Source organism: Solanum stenotomum, chromosome 8, assembly GCF_019186545.1.
Source record: "Solanum stenotomum isolate F172 chromosome 8, ASM1918654v1, whole genome shotgun sequence".
NCBI lineage: Eukaryota > Viridiplantae > Streptophyta > Magnoliopsida > Solanales > Solanaceae > Solanum > Solanum stenotomum.
Genome location: NC_064289.1, coordinates 29,687,903 through 29,702,926, shown reverse-complemented (window position 1 = coordinate 29,702,926; position 15,024 = coordinate 29,687,903).

Below are 15,024 nucleotides of genomic sequence, written 5' to 3'. Positions count from 1 at the left end.
ATCTAGACAGAACTATGTAATCGACGAAAGCACAGAGTTCGGAAGAAGAGAAGAGAACAGACCTGAGGTACTTGATGGTTAGCAATGGAGGAGAGAGCAGAGGGCGTTAGGATTGATGTAGAAAAGGAAAAATATCAGCTCTAAATTGTAGAATGACAGAAATACCCTTCAACTTCAACATTTTTACGCGGAAGCACACGCGTTGACGGAGAGGTGTGTGCTATTCCCTCTTCTTATATACTCCATCCGTCCCTATTTAGTTGTCCACTTTAGAAATGACACACAAATTAAGGTAACAATAATTAGCATAGTAAAGTTATAATTTTACTCTTATAATATAATTTATTTTCAAAATAAATTCACCCAAGATAACTAATCAATGCTGGGAAGTAGGGGTGTGCATTCGGTTTTTTGGTTTGGTTTTACACTATTCTGTTTGGATTTTCGGTTTTTGATTTTGTAAATGTGTAACCCAATCCGATCCAAAATAAATTTGGTTTGGTTTGGTTTTTCTCTATTCGGTTTGACTTTTTTCGGTTTGGTTATTCGGTTATGTCAATAATTAATAACATATATAACCAAAACAATAATATTTAATCCCTTAAATATACTTTCTAATATAAATCATAAGTAAAACTTAAAACACAATACTTATAAGTATACCTATTGTAGATGTAATTCAAACATAAAAGGGAGAAGACACAAGTACCCCTAGACTATGACCGAAATCCCAAAGACACACCTTAACTAAATTAAGGTCCTATTACCCCCTTGAACTCATTTTTTTTTGTAATTTTGTACACCTTTTGACTTANAAAACCAAAAAACCAAAAAACCAATCCAAATAAAATTTCGGTTTGGTTTGGTTTGGTTATTCGGTTTAATCCGAATAGTGCACACCCCTACTGGGAAGTTCATAAGCTTATTTACTTTATTTATAACAATTTTTCACTTTAAATAAGAGTATAATAGGAAAAAATTTGTTATCCTTTCTTGATTTGTCAAAATGGACAACTAAATAGGGATAACTAAAAGAGGAAATATGGACAACTAAATAAGGACGGAGGGAGTACTAGATAATGTGGCCAGTGCTCCAATAATATAAATGGTATGTTTTGGGGCTAATAACCGAGTTTTTGAAGCGATTGTTTGCGTGGATAAAAGAATAATTTTTTTTTATCACAAACCTGTACTTTCTTTGACGCTATGTAACGCATAATAAGACTACCCACATACAACATTTTTTAAATATTTTATGTTGTCAATTATCATGATTTATAGTATTTTTACGATAGATTCACTTCAAGAATCAGTGGAATTTTTTGTATTTTTTTCAAAACATATTTTATATTATCAATTATCATGATTTATGATTTTTACGCAATTTTTAAATATAAAAAAAATAAAAAATAAGACAAATAAATTAAAATGGATCAAATATATGTTATTTTTGTTGTCTCAATTTATGTGACACAAATGAAATTTGGAGAGTCATCCAAATTTTCATATTTTTTTAAAAATGTTTTAAGTTATTAATTATTGTGATTTATAATATTTTTATGTAACTTTCAAATAACGTACATTACTGGTCACTTTGTCCTAATTTATGTGATATGGATAAAATTACAAAATTAACCCTTTTAAAATGTCTTTAAGATATTTTAAATTGTTAATTATTATTATTTATAATACTTTTTTGGTAATTTTAAAATGATATGTGTTATTTTTTCTGTTCCAATATATGTGAGACTGATAGAATTCTGAGAGTCAACGTATTGTATTATATAGCTTTTAAATATTTTAAATTGGTAATTATTGTAATTTTTAATATTTTTAAAGTCATTTGTAAATGATATATGTTGCTTCCTTGATTGAGACTTTTCCATTTGTGACACATATATATAGATATTTGGTGCCCGTGCCAGCACGGGCCCAATAAATATTAATTTTTTTTGTTTTAATTTTTGTTATATAAATGGAATTTGAAGATCAGTCGATTTTTATATGTTTTCTTAAAAATATATTTGAAGTTATTAAATTGTTGTGATTTATAGTATTTTTGCGTTAGTTTTGAATAATATAGGTTACTCATGTTTCAATTCACGTGAATAATCATAAATATTTTCAATTGTTAATTTATTGTGAATTCTAGAAATTTTGACGTTATTTTCAAAAAGTACATGTTACTTATTCTATTCCAATTAGTCAACCAAATTTCTTATATGATTTAAAAATATTTTTAGTTGCTAATTATTGTGATTTATAGCATCTTTTATGTAACTTTTAATAATATATAATTTGTTCAAATTCATATGACAATGATAAGATTTCAAGAGTCAACGCAATAAAAATTTAAATTTTTTGAAAAGTTGTACCTTTAATATATTTTGTAGCTAAAATATACTCTCTCCGTCCACTTATATTTGTCATGTTGCACTTTTTGAAAGTTCATTTGACTAATTTTCAAAGTTAAATCAGATTGTATTAATTTGATATTTAAAAAAAAAATTAAATATGCAAAATCTATACCAAAAGTACTATAAATTGTAATTTTTTGCCTATGAATATGATAAAAAACACATTATAAAATATTAGTTAAAATTCTTATAGTTTGACTCTAAAAAGGAAATCATAACAATTAAAAGTGCATAGAGAGAGTAATAAATAGGTAATTAAATTTAAAAAAGTTTAAAATAAAAGGTTGAAAAAAAGAATTAGATAGACAACATATATTGAAAATTGAAAGCATATAAATAATAAATTGGCTCAAATGAGGTCAAACTTTTTGGCTAATAAAGTAGTAGGTAATTATGGTGTTAAATTGTCCAATAATATAAATTTTAAAGGTACAACCATAAAAGAAGAATGTACAACACTATCTAAGCACATATCATCCAACACTTGTCATGTGCTAAGTAGTAGATATTCTCACTTATTATATATAGTAAAATACTAGATAATGTTGCTCGTGCTATGCACGGGTCCAATAATATAAATGGTATGTTTTGAGGCTAATAACCGGATTTTTGAAGCGATTGTTTGCGTGGATAAATGAATAAGTTTTTTTATCACAAACATGTACTTTCTTTGACTCTATTTAAGGCATAATAAGACTACCCACATACAATATTTTTTAAATATTTTATGTTGTCAATTATCATGATTTATAGTATTTTTACAATAGATTCACTTCAAGAATCAATGGAATTTTTTGTATTTTTTTCAAAACATATTTTATATTGTCAATTATCATAATTTATAGTATTTTTACGCAATTTTTAAATATATAAAAAAGTAAAAAATAAGACAAATAAATTAAAATGGACCCAATATATGTTATTTTTGTTGTCTCAATTTATGTGACACAAATGAAATTTGGAGAGTCATCCAAATTTTCATATATTTTTAAAAAATGTTTTCAGTTATTAATTATTGTGATTTATAATATTTTTATGTAACTTTCAAATAACGTACATTACTGGTCACTTTGTCCTAATTTATGTGATATGGATAAAATTATAAAATTAACCCTTTTAAAATGTCTTTAAGATATTTTAAATTGTTAATTATTATTATTTATAATACTTTTTTGGTAATTTTAAAATGATATGTGTTATTTTTTCTGTTCCAATAAATGTGAGACTGATAAAATTCTGAGAGTCAACGTATTGTATTATATAGCTTTTAAATATTTTAAATTGGTAATTATTGTAATTTTTAATATTTTTTAAGTCATTTGTAAATGATATATGTTGCTTCCTTGATTGAGACTTTTCCATTTGTGACACATATATATATAGATATTTGGTGCCCGTGCCAGCACGGGCCCAATAAATATTAATTTTTTTTGTTTTAATTTTTGTTATATAAATGGAATTTGAAGATCAGTCGATTTTTTATATGTTTTCTTAAAAATATATTTGAAGTTATTAAATTGTTGTGATTTATAGTATTTTTGCGTTAGTTTTGAATAATATAGGTTACTCATGTTTCAATTCACGTGAATAATCATAAATATTTTCAATTGTTAATTTATTGTGAATTCTAGAAATTTTGACGTTATTTTCAAATAGTACATGTTACTTATTCTATTCCAATTAGTCAACCAAATTTCTTATATGATTTAAAAATATTTTTAATTGCCAATTATTGTGATTTATAGCATCTTTTATGTAACTTTTAATAATATATAATTTGTTCAAATTCATATGACAATGATAAGATTTCAAGAGTCAACGCAATAAAAATTTAAATATTTTAAAAAGTTGTACCTCTAATATATTTTGTAGCTAAAATATACTCTCTCCGTCCACTTGTATTTGTCATGTTGCGTTTTTTGAAAGTCCATTTAACTAATTTTCAAAAGTTAAATCAGATTGTATTAATTTGATATTTAAAAAAATTAAATATGCAAAATCTATACCAAAAGTACTATAAATTGTAATTTTTTGCCTATGAATATGATAAAAAACACATTGTAAAATATTAGTTAAAATTCTTATAGTTTGACTCTAAAAAGGAAATCATAACAATTAAAAGTGCATAGAGAGAGTAATAAATACGTAATTAAATTTCAAGAAGTTTAAAATAAAATGTTGAAAAAAAGAATTAGATAGACAACATATATTGAAAATTGAAAACATATAAATAATAAATGGGCCCAAATGAGGTCAAACTTTTTGGCTAATAAAGTAGTAGGTAATTATGGTGTTAAATTGTCCAATAATATAAATTTTAAAGGTACAACCATAAAAGAAGAATGTACAACATTATCTAAGCACATATCATCCAACACTTGTCATGTGCTAAGTAATAGATATTCTCACTTATTATATATAGTAATATATAGTAACTACTCCCTCTATTCCATTTTATGTGAGGTAGTTTGACTTGACACGAAGTTTAAGAAAAAAAGAAGACTTTTAAAATTTGTGGTCCAAAATGAATAATAAAAATTTGTGTGACTGTAAATCATTTCATTAAAGATAAAATAGATATTTTATAGTTAAATTGTTACTTAATATAGAAATATGTCATTTTTTTGGGACTCATTAAAAAGAAAAGTAAGTCACATAAATTGGGACAAAGATAGTAGTAAGGATGCCCGGGCCCAACATGAACAAACTGTTATTGTAAATTTTTAAAAGTTGATACAATATGTTATGTGTAATAGTGAAATAGAGAGTGTGCAGTATGGCGTGCAAAGTGTCATGTCTGTGCTAATAAAAAGACTATTTCCATGGTTTCTTTTGGACATATCTTTGTTATAGTTGACTCCAAGCGAGGCAAATGTTTGAAAGTGTTGAGATGTACCACCAGCACAACAAAATTCCGTTGAGTCATACTTCTCTTAGTTTTGGCATTACCTGCATACGCCATTTAATCTTAACAGATGGGAAACAGAAAGTAAGAAGGAATGATGCAAATGCAGATTTATGTTTGCACTAACCATCAGTTGAAACCTTTGTAAAGTTAAGAGTGTGTGGCTCATTTGAGTTGCCTGATGTTTGACCCGACGAAATACATCTGTCAGTTAAATTTGTCCGTATAGTAAATAAAAAATCGTAAATGATCAATATGGATTAACAAGCTAACATTTTCCAAAAACTTTGAAAGAACAGACAATTTTTATTTCCTTTTGAAACTTTTCCTAATCTTGCATATGGCAACACAACAGGCAAAATAATAAGCAATACTTTCTACCTCGGAGAATTTGTTTGATTGTTTCTACTTCAAACTCGGATCAAAGTTACGGGAGAAGATTAACTGTCCACTCCTTTTGGCCAAATTGCAATTAAACTTAAGCTTATCCGAACGACGAAACCTCAACCATCTTATATAAAATGTCAAAATTAAAGGGCTGCACATGTACTTAATTTAGCACTTGTAAACCTCAATACGTATATGAATCAATCATGAGCTAGGTTATTCTAAAGTAAAGGCATATAAAAGTTATTGGCTTATAAAGGTAACTAAACAAACTAATGTAAATACAAATTACCTAGTTATGAGGAAAGTATGCATACATGAATGAAGATGTAGAATCTTCATAACATGATACAAAATAAAAATTAAAAGGCATTGCAGCAGCCCAAGATGAAGGAGAGATGTAATTACCTTAGAATTTAATACATCAGAAAATTAAAACAGAACAATGGCAACCGATTGGGAAAGGAGTTTCATGAAGTAATGGAAGATAGAAACGAAGTTTAGGATTAGGTGATTGCCGAAGCTGAACACCGGTTCTGTAAAAGTAGTGAAAGATTTCCTTGCTAAATATAACCAAAGTTTCACAATCCCTTATCTTTTGCAATCCATCTGAGTCGGATAATGATTAATTAAGTAGTTTCGAAAGGTGAACAGAAAGAGATTACTCGCAAAATTCATTCAAATTGTGATTATACTTGTACAATATATACTCTATCTTCTGCCCCAAATATAATGCATCAAAATGTAAAAATAATATAAATTGTACTTGGGTTGAGGATGTTATTAGTAGTTTAACACTCATCCAATCGTTATAGGTGAAGAACTGTAACACCCCGACTTTTCAAAACATCTAAATTAACTCGTATCTTCGTGAAAAGACAAGGAGGGTGGGTAATAAATTAATAATGATGTGGTATGTCATATTTTAAGTGTTCAAGGGTTGTATCTCAAGTTTTGAAGTTAGGTAAGTGGCAAAATAGAAGTTGACGAAAGTTATCGTAAGTTCTTTTTTAAAGATCTCTCTGAAATTTGGGTCAAATATCTTGGATGTTTTCTCCCAATATATAAAGAGTTAGAAGGCCTATCACCCATTAAATCAAAGGCCTACGAGTCTAGTTTGTAATGCACAAAACCCCGTATCCAACCGACATCAGAGTAAAAAGTTATGAGGGTTTTTTACTACGAACTGCCGGGGCAAAATCCGGGTCGGGTAAAAAAAATGTGATATGTCGGCTTACTCAACTTTTGAAACATTTCATTTCACTTCCAAACTAGGGAGAAAGCTTAAGAGAGGGTTCCTATGGAGTTCTTGCATGATGAATGTTAGTTTTTCTATGATTAAACGTTACCCCCGTGCCTAGAAACGTGATCTCTACACGCGGCAATTGTTTTTCCCTTCTATTAGCTGCATTTGGAGCTGGTTTTTGAAGATATAAATTTGTAGTTATTGGTGTTTCTTCAAGGTTTAGACTTGGTTAACTAAGGTAATCATCTCGGGACTCTTTTATGATTGTTTCTATGAATTTCTATGGACGTTTCGACAAGTTGGGGCAATATGGCAAATTTGTCGATTTAAGATTAATTATGAACTGCTTATAGGTGCATACCAGTTGTGTATATATAGTGTTTGTGAAGCTTAGGACATAAGGAACAACTTTCATGAAGGAACTACGATCTTTCGAGTGTTCATTGGAAAGGTATGTTAAGGTTATTCCCTTCGTTCGACATGTTTCCTTAGAGGTAGTTAACGCTGGTGATCTTGTAGATGTAATTGTGAGTGGTTGGCTGATTGAGTGGTTATAAACCCTCATTTTAGGGAATCATAATCAGGTAAGAATGACCCTAAGTTAGGAACGACTTGGAGATTATTCATATATATTGTTTATAGCTAAATTGCTCGCCTTTAGCCTATTCAATTGTTTGTTGCGCCCTTGAGGCTATTGTTGTTAGTTGTTGAGCTATGAACTGCCTATGGGGGGCTATGATGTTGTCTAATAGGACTATGTTATTTCCAAAAAGGGCTATGTGTTACCCACGGGGCTATATTGGTGCCAAAGAGTGTTATGTGTTGCCTACGAGGATATTTTGACGCCAAAGAGGGATATGTGTTGCCTAAAGAGCTATGTTGATGCAAAAGAGGGCTATGTGCAACCCATAGAGCTATGATGTTGCCTAAGAGGGCTATGTGCTGCCTATGGGGCTATATCGTTGCCAAAAAGGGCTATGTGACTTCTTACAAAGACAAGGGGCTACCGATAAGGATATGTAGATTGATTTGACACCTTCTTGGCTTATGGGTCCTAGGTAAATGGTATGTTGTTTGTACCTGCTGAACTTATGGGAGCTTGGTTAGGTTGATGTTTGATCATTTTTGTATTTTTAGATTCTGTAGCGGGTTAGCATGCTTATCTAAAATTTTGTTTTCCTTACGTGATTACTTTTGGTATATTATGATACTTGCTCACTTAGTCTATAGCCTTTCATACTCTGTACATTATTTTGTACTGACGCTCCACTGCCTTGGGGGCGCTGCATTCATGCATGCAGGTCCCGACAGACAACCTAGTGGACCTCCTCAACAACATGATTGACTTCTATCCGATTGACTAGCCCCTTTCCTCCGGAGCTGCCAGAATTGAGAGGTTTATTACCTTTTGTTGTATATATCTTTATGGGTAGACTGGTGCCCTGTCCCGCCAATCTTTACTACTCTTAGAGGCTTGCAGACTAGTGTGTGAGGTGTATAGCTGGGTTATGACCATACTGGCCTAGGTTGTTGGTTTGCTAGCTGAAGTTTGTGAGCTGTTTGATGTATTGTATTGATATATATCTGCTTTTAGTTTTGGTATAGATATCATGGTGGCCTCGACGACCCAATCGGGACTTCTGTGCTAGTTGGCTATTTATTTATATGATCTCCTGGGAGTAACTGTTTCTTTTATAGATCAGTTGACAGGGGCCTTGCCGACCGATGACTTAGTTTTAAGTCGAGATATACTTGTTTAATTTCTTGATTGTGTGTGGCTGCCATGCGTTATAGCAAATTGTTCACCAGGTTTGGCTCGGGCCTGAGTTTTGACATTAGGAGCCAGTTGTGCCCCTCGAGTTTGAGGCGTTACAAGAACGTTCCGACTTCATGTACTTGGAGAATTTAGGCAAAACATTAGTATGTATGATATTGAAAGAGATCAATAGTGAGTCAACACCTTAAGGAGTTTACAGTACTTAGAGACGGCAAGCTGGTGTAATAATTGTCATCTACTTCACAAGCAGGTTGTTTATATTGATAATTCATTCCAACTTGAAAAGTGAAACTACCTTTGGCCTTGCACCAAAGATATCAACATGGTTTCCCAAGTCTGCTACAGAGCTTGAAGAAAGTAAAAGAGCTTTAGCATTTTGCTAATTTCTCTCATCTCTAAGCACCATGGCAGTAAAAGTTATAAAGCTTTGTCTTGACACCTAATTTTCTGTGACATCTAAACACCTACGAGCAGACATGATTAGAAAGATAGTTAACGATTACTATTTATACATCACATTCACCGGACTATGCTAATACGAGATGTTTTGTATACTGGATTGCCCCTTTACTATTTATACAAGGATCTCATAAACTTTCTGTTCCAAAATGAGGTGAAGCGAATTGAATGTGACCTCATAGATTCTTCAGTTAAGTCAAAAATTTAGAAGAAAGAAGTATACCATAAAAACATTTCAAGACGGCAAAGTAAGTAAATTAGGCTTCAGGTTTTGTATCAGGCGTCTATATTTTTGACTAAGCAAATGATAAGAAACAGGTCAACATAAATAAGATTATAAATTGAAATTTCACAAAGTATGCATACTATGTAAACAATAACGAATTAACACGTAAAATTCATATTTCAATAGGTAAAAAACCGATGGATTGATTCAAAATGTGAAGTTTATGACCTCATTTTGAATTTGTATCCAACGCTGAGAAGACATTTTAATGTCCACTGTAACAACCCAAAATTTGTATTTTCTAGGGAAGTGCAAGTTTTGCTATTGTCATTCCAAATTAAAACAAATTCTACACTATACTGAAACAACAATAATAACAACTACCAAAATGTGATTTTTTACATAGTAAACTTAGCTATGCTGACAACATGCCGATAGAGGCGTATCTAGAATTTCGAGATGATGGGTGCATTATTACAAAAAAGGTTGATCTAAGATATAAATTTGATCAGTTCGAGATTTATGTTTTTATTATTGAAAACCATTCAAATTAATATTATAGGTCCAAAATTAATTAAAATGTCAAAATGTTACCAATAACCATTTAGAGAGGTGTTATCTAATTTTAGAAAGAAAAATAAAACAAGATGAATATAAAATTCAAATTTCTAACCTCACGTAGAGAGGTGCACCCAGTCATCATAACATTATATGATACTCCGAGTATGTGTTCATACATCTATATTTTAATATTTTTAAAAAATATAACACTACTATATATGATCTCGAGAGGGGAGCATGGGTTCACGTGAACCCGGTGACCCCTCCTTAGATATGCCTCTGCATGCCGAAGCACACAACGGGAATAACCAAATTAGAGCAAGATTCAACATCAAACAGGTGAAGATAATCCAAATAAAAATACGAAAAATAAAACGAGGACAACAAAGAAACACACATTTGGTTTCTTTGAGCAACGAAGCAGAAGCATAGTCAGCACTTTTATCAAACACTTCAACTGCAATTTGAAACCATCATAATTTAATGGAACCAGAAACCTGATTATTCACAAAGAGAGGAGAACAAACTAAACCATTACCCAAAAACAAAGCAATGACTTAAGAGAACACGCAGATGAAAAATTCAGAACATAAAAGAAATACATACTCGCAAGAAGACGAAGCACAAGGGAGTAAAATTCATGAAAACTATGAAAATCGTTCATGGCTCCTTATTTGTAAGCAGAAATAAGGAGCACCGCTTGAACCAAAGAAAAAGCAAGGAAACACCGAAGCAACATGCAACAAAAATACAAAAAATCCAGCAAATCAAGAACAATCAGTAAATTGCAACTGAGACGAGGCATAAAGAAGTGAAATTTGACCATTCTATTTTTTACTATATCAATGGCCAAAAATGGTGGGTTAGATTTTTTAAAGTATTCGGGTTCTCCCAAGAAGGAAACATCGCCAACGACCTATATACGTCACTCCAAAAACGCAGGACAATCAGAAATCGCGGCTGAGTAAAGGTATAAAGAAGACAAATTTAACATCCATTTTTTAAAAAAGTTAACATGCAAAAATGTTGGATTAGGTTTTTTTCAGAACTTGGATTCTTCTATTCAAAAGATACTCACCTGAATCGAAGATGCGGCATCGAGCCGAAGCAAAGCGGCAAACTTCAGCGAGCAGAACAGGAAGCAACCGAGGTGGAGGAAGATGGAAGCTTAAAGGGACGCGTGTTAAGCTAGAAAGTGAAGGAAGATGAAGCTGTGGTTTTTGTGTAAAATTGAAAGTGTTATTAATGACAACACTACCCTTATGAGCAAGCACACATATCGACGGAGTGGTGCTTGGTAAGCCCTAACTCCCTCTTATATAATAAGAGAATATTTACAAAAAAAAATAATAATTTAAAAGATTACTTATATTAAGGGCAAAAGAAAAGAAAAAATGAAAAGGAGTCTACCGAAATGCCCCAAGTGTATTATTTTTTTTAAAAACCACATATTTATCTTTTAAATGTGGTATTTGGTTAAACTTAAAGAGTCTGCATTTCAATTAATGATTCTCATCAAAATAAAATTTCATCTCAATTCAAATTCAGTTATTTGTACGTATATCAAATTATGCAGTTTAGTTTATAAAACGATATTCTTAAATTCTGTGAAATTATTATTTATTAACAAAAATAAGTTTATCTATCTTTGTAAATAATATATATATCAAAGAACTTTCAATTCAAATACCTCATGTATTTCTTACTTGCTTCTGGTGTATCTTTTTTTAATTTTTAATATACTATAATTGCTTTCATTATACCTGCAAAACAAACGAGCACACACAAAAATATAAATTATGATATGTTCTTAAATGAATAAATCAAGACTTTCCTATTAATATGACATGAAGTTAAAGATAAATTTACCCACCATACATTTCAGTCGAAAATAGCAACATATTGATCATTATATGGAATAATTTGATCTATTATAAACAGAATTTAAAAACTCAAAGTTCAATTTAAAATAAAACGGAAAAATATAAAGAAGAATTTCAATATTAAACAATACAGTGTATACCATCCAACATCCAAATTTATCTCTTATTTATTTTTAAAATTGTTAAGTGACTTTTCAATAGCTTATTACTTGTCTTAGTCACATTGCAAACTATATATATAGAGAGATTATGTTATATATATATATATTAATACATGAGAAATTATGGGATTACTATGTATAGAATTTTAATGTATGTATTAGCATGATTAAAAATATAGTTATATATTCGTCAAGAGATTTTGACAAAATACATACGGTTAGTGTGAGTGTCATTTTAATATTCTAAAATGTTGCCATTTTTCACTAACACATACAAAACTAGAGGCGGATTCAGAATTTGGAGGTTTTGGATACCACATTATCCAAAAAGAGAACAAACACGTTGATTGCTTTAATTATGAGTTACTATTCGATTTTTTTTTTATTTTTATAGACAAATCAATCGAATATACACATTTAGTAATGTTTTCTTTTGAATATTCTCAAATTCAAGATAACTAGTTAGCAGTACATCTTTTTTTTTTTTTAAAAAAGAAAAGAAATACAAGGTCTTATTCTCTAAAACTTTGAGAAAGAAAAAAAAATATAAAGAAAGAGAAAAAAAATAAAAGTTTTGGTGCATATAACTGTAGGGGTGTACATGGCCGGGTTGGTTTGGGTTTTTCAAATATCAAACCAAACCATTTGTGTCAGATTTTTAATTTTATAAACCAAACCAAACCAATAAAACTCGGGTTTTTTAACCTCAGGTTTTTTCGGTTTTTTTTGGGTTTTTCTGTTTTTCGGGTTGTTTCGGATTTTTCCGGTAAAGTATTCATACAAACATATAATTTACTTGTACTTCAAATATTTGTTAATTTAGTCCTACCAAAATACAACTATCTAAGGTGTTTCTTAAAAAAATAACACAAAATATGATATGATTAATGACACTAAAATATTCAACAAAAATAATAATAATGAAATCGCGTAAAATAAATATTGCAAATTAACAAGTCATAAGTACAATGATCATAATTTAAAAGTACTAAATCATGCTAAAATAAGTTCAATAAGTATTAGTTACATAGACTAAATATTAAAAGAAATTAAAATTAGATTATGTATTTTAATTGTCTAAACCAATGTAAAACTAAAGAACAAATATTCAATATTATTGTCATTCTTAGTATTGAATTGATTTTCTTTTTGTATTAGTATTAATTTGATTTAAACTTTATTATAATTACCAACATCTGTGGACTATAATCTTTTGTTGGACCATTCAGAAATCTAAGTTTCAAACTTGAAATAATATATTAAAAAGATAAAAACTATGAAAAGTATAAGAAATATTTAAAAATTATATCAAAGTAAATATTTTTAAGCATAAAATTAAAATTTAAAATTATATATATAATGTCGGGTTGGTTTGGTCTCGAGTTGATTTTTTTTAGTTAAAACCAAACCAACCCAAATATAGTCGGGTTTGTTTTTTCAATACCAAACCAAGTCAAACCAAACCACTAGTCGAGTTTTTTTTCCGATTTAACTCGATTTACGATTCGATCGATTTTCGATTCGATTTTGTACACCCCTATATATAAGTTTCAAATCCGCATCACTTGGAGGGACTGTTCCACCAGTTGCCACTGGATCACCTCAACCTTTTGTTACTCTTGGTGAGAATGGTAATATATATTATATTTTTTTTATGAATATACACAAGTATAAATAAAATTTCAACCAAGGACATCGGGTGTCGGGGCACCCCCTCTCTAACATGTAGATCCGCCACTGTTCACAACCCATTTAACTTGCCTCAAAATTTCATTTTGATATTTCAACTCAACCTTATTCCATTTTAATCCTCCGACTTCATTTTTCTTCTACCACTTAAATACAATTTTTTTTATTCAATATAAATGTTCAACTAGTATTAGACAATCTTTAAAAATGTAAAAAAAAAAATCTAATCAAATAACATCACGTGGTTTATTTTCTCCAAGTCATTTAAAGTTACTTGACATTTACATTAATTGTATCAATTAATCATTTTTAAGCCATATAAGAATATATTCACAATGCTTGTTCTCACCATGCAACTCAATGAAATACTAAACAAATACTTGTTCGATGAATTTTGTACTTGAAAAAAATCATGGCAGCGAAAATATGGAACAAAATAAAACAAAGAATGAGACGCAGGTTAATGAAAAAGAAGTACAACTATTAGAACATGTAAAAATTAAGAAAAAGATCAAAACATCAATCTATCCCAAGAAATATTGGTACTGTATATAGAATCAATTGAGTTGGCAAATACGTTTCCAAAAGAAACAACTGATCGTGACGATCAAAATAAGCTTGCTGCACTAAAAGCAGCTACTGAACATGTTGTCCATTCAATCATAAAGACTTGCAACAAAAGAAAATCATATAGTTTGTCCATGTTGTCTTTTTGAGAAAGGTAAGTCCACACACTATCTCTTTTATTTTTTTACAATTTAATTGTACATTCATATTCAATTTTACATATAGGGTGTGTTTGGTACGAAGGAAAACATTTTCCGGAAAATGTTTTTCAATTTTCTCATGTTTGAGTGGGTTAAATGTTTTGGAAAATGTTTTCCAAATCAACTCATTTTCCTCAAATTTAAGGAAAATGACTTCCCCTCAAATCTTAAGGAAAACATTTTTCAAAACTTTCTTCCAACTTCAAACTACAATTACTTTTTTGTTGAAAAAATCAATTTATTTTGTCCCTACCCTCAAACCAGCCCTCCAACCAACCCCCCCCCCCCAAAAAAAAATAAAAATTTAAAGCTTTTTTTTAAATTCAATTTTTTTACCCACCCTCACCCCTACCCCTACCCCCACCCCTCCCAAAAAAATATTAAAAATTATTTTAAAAAGATATTTCTAATTTCAATTTTTTATTTTTTACCCCCATCCACTACCCTCGCCCCCCCTATCAATTTTTTTTATTGTTTTTTAAAAATATTTTTAACTTCAAATTTTTATTTTTTCATCCCGATCCTCAATCACCCACGCCCCCCCCC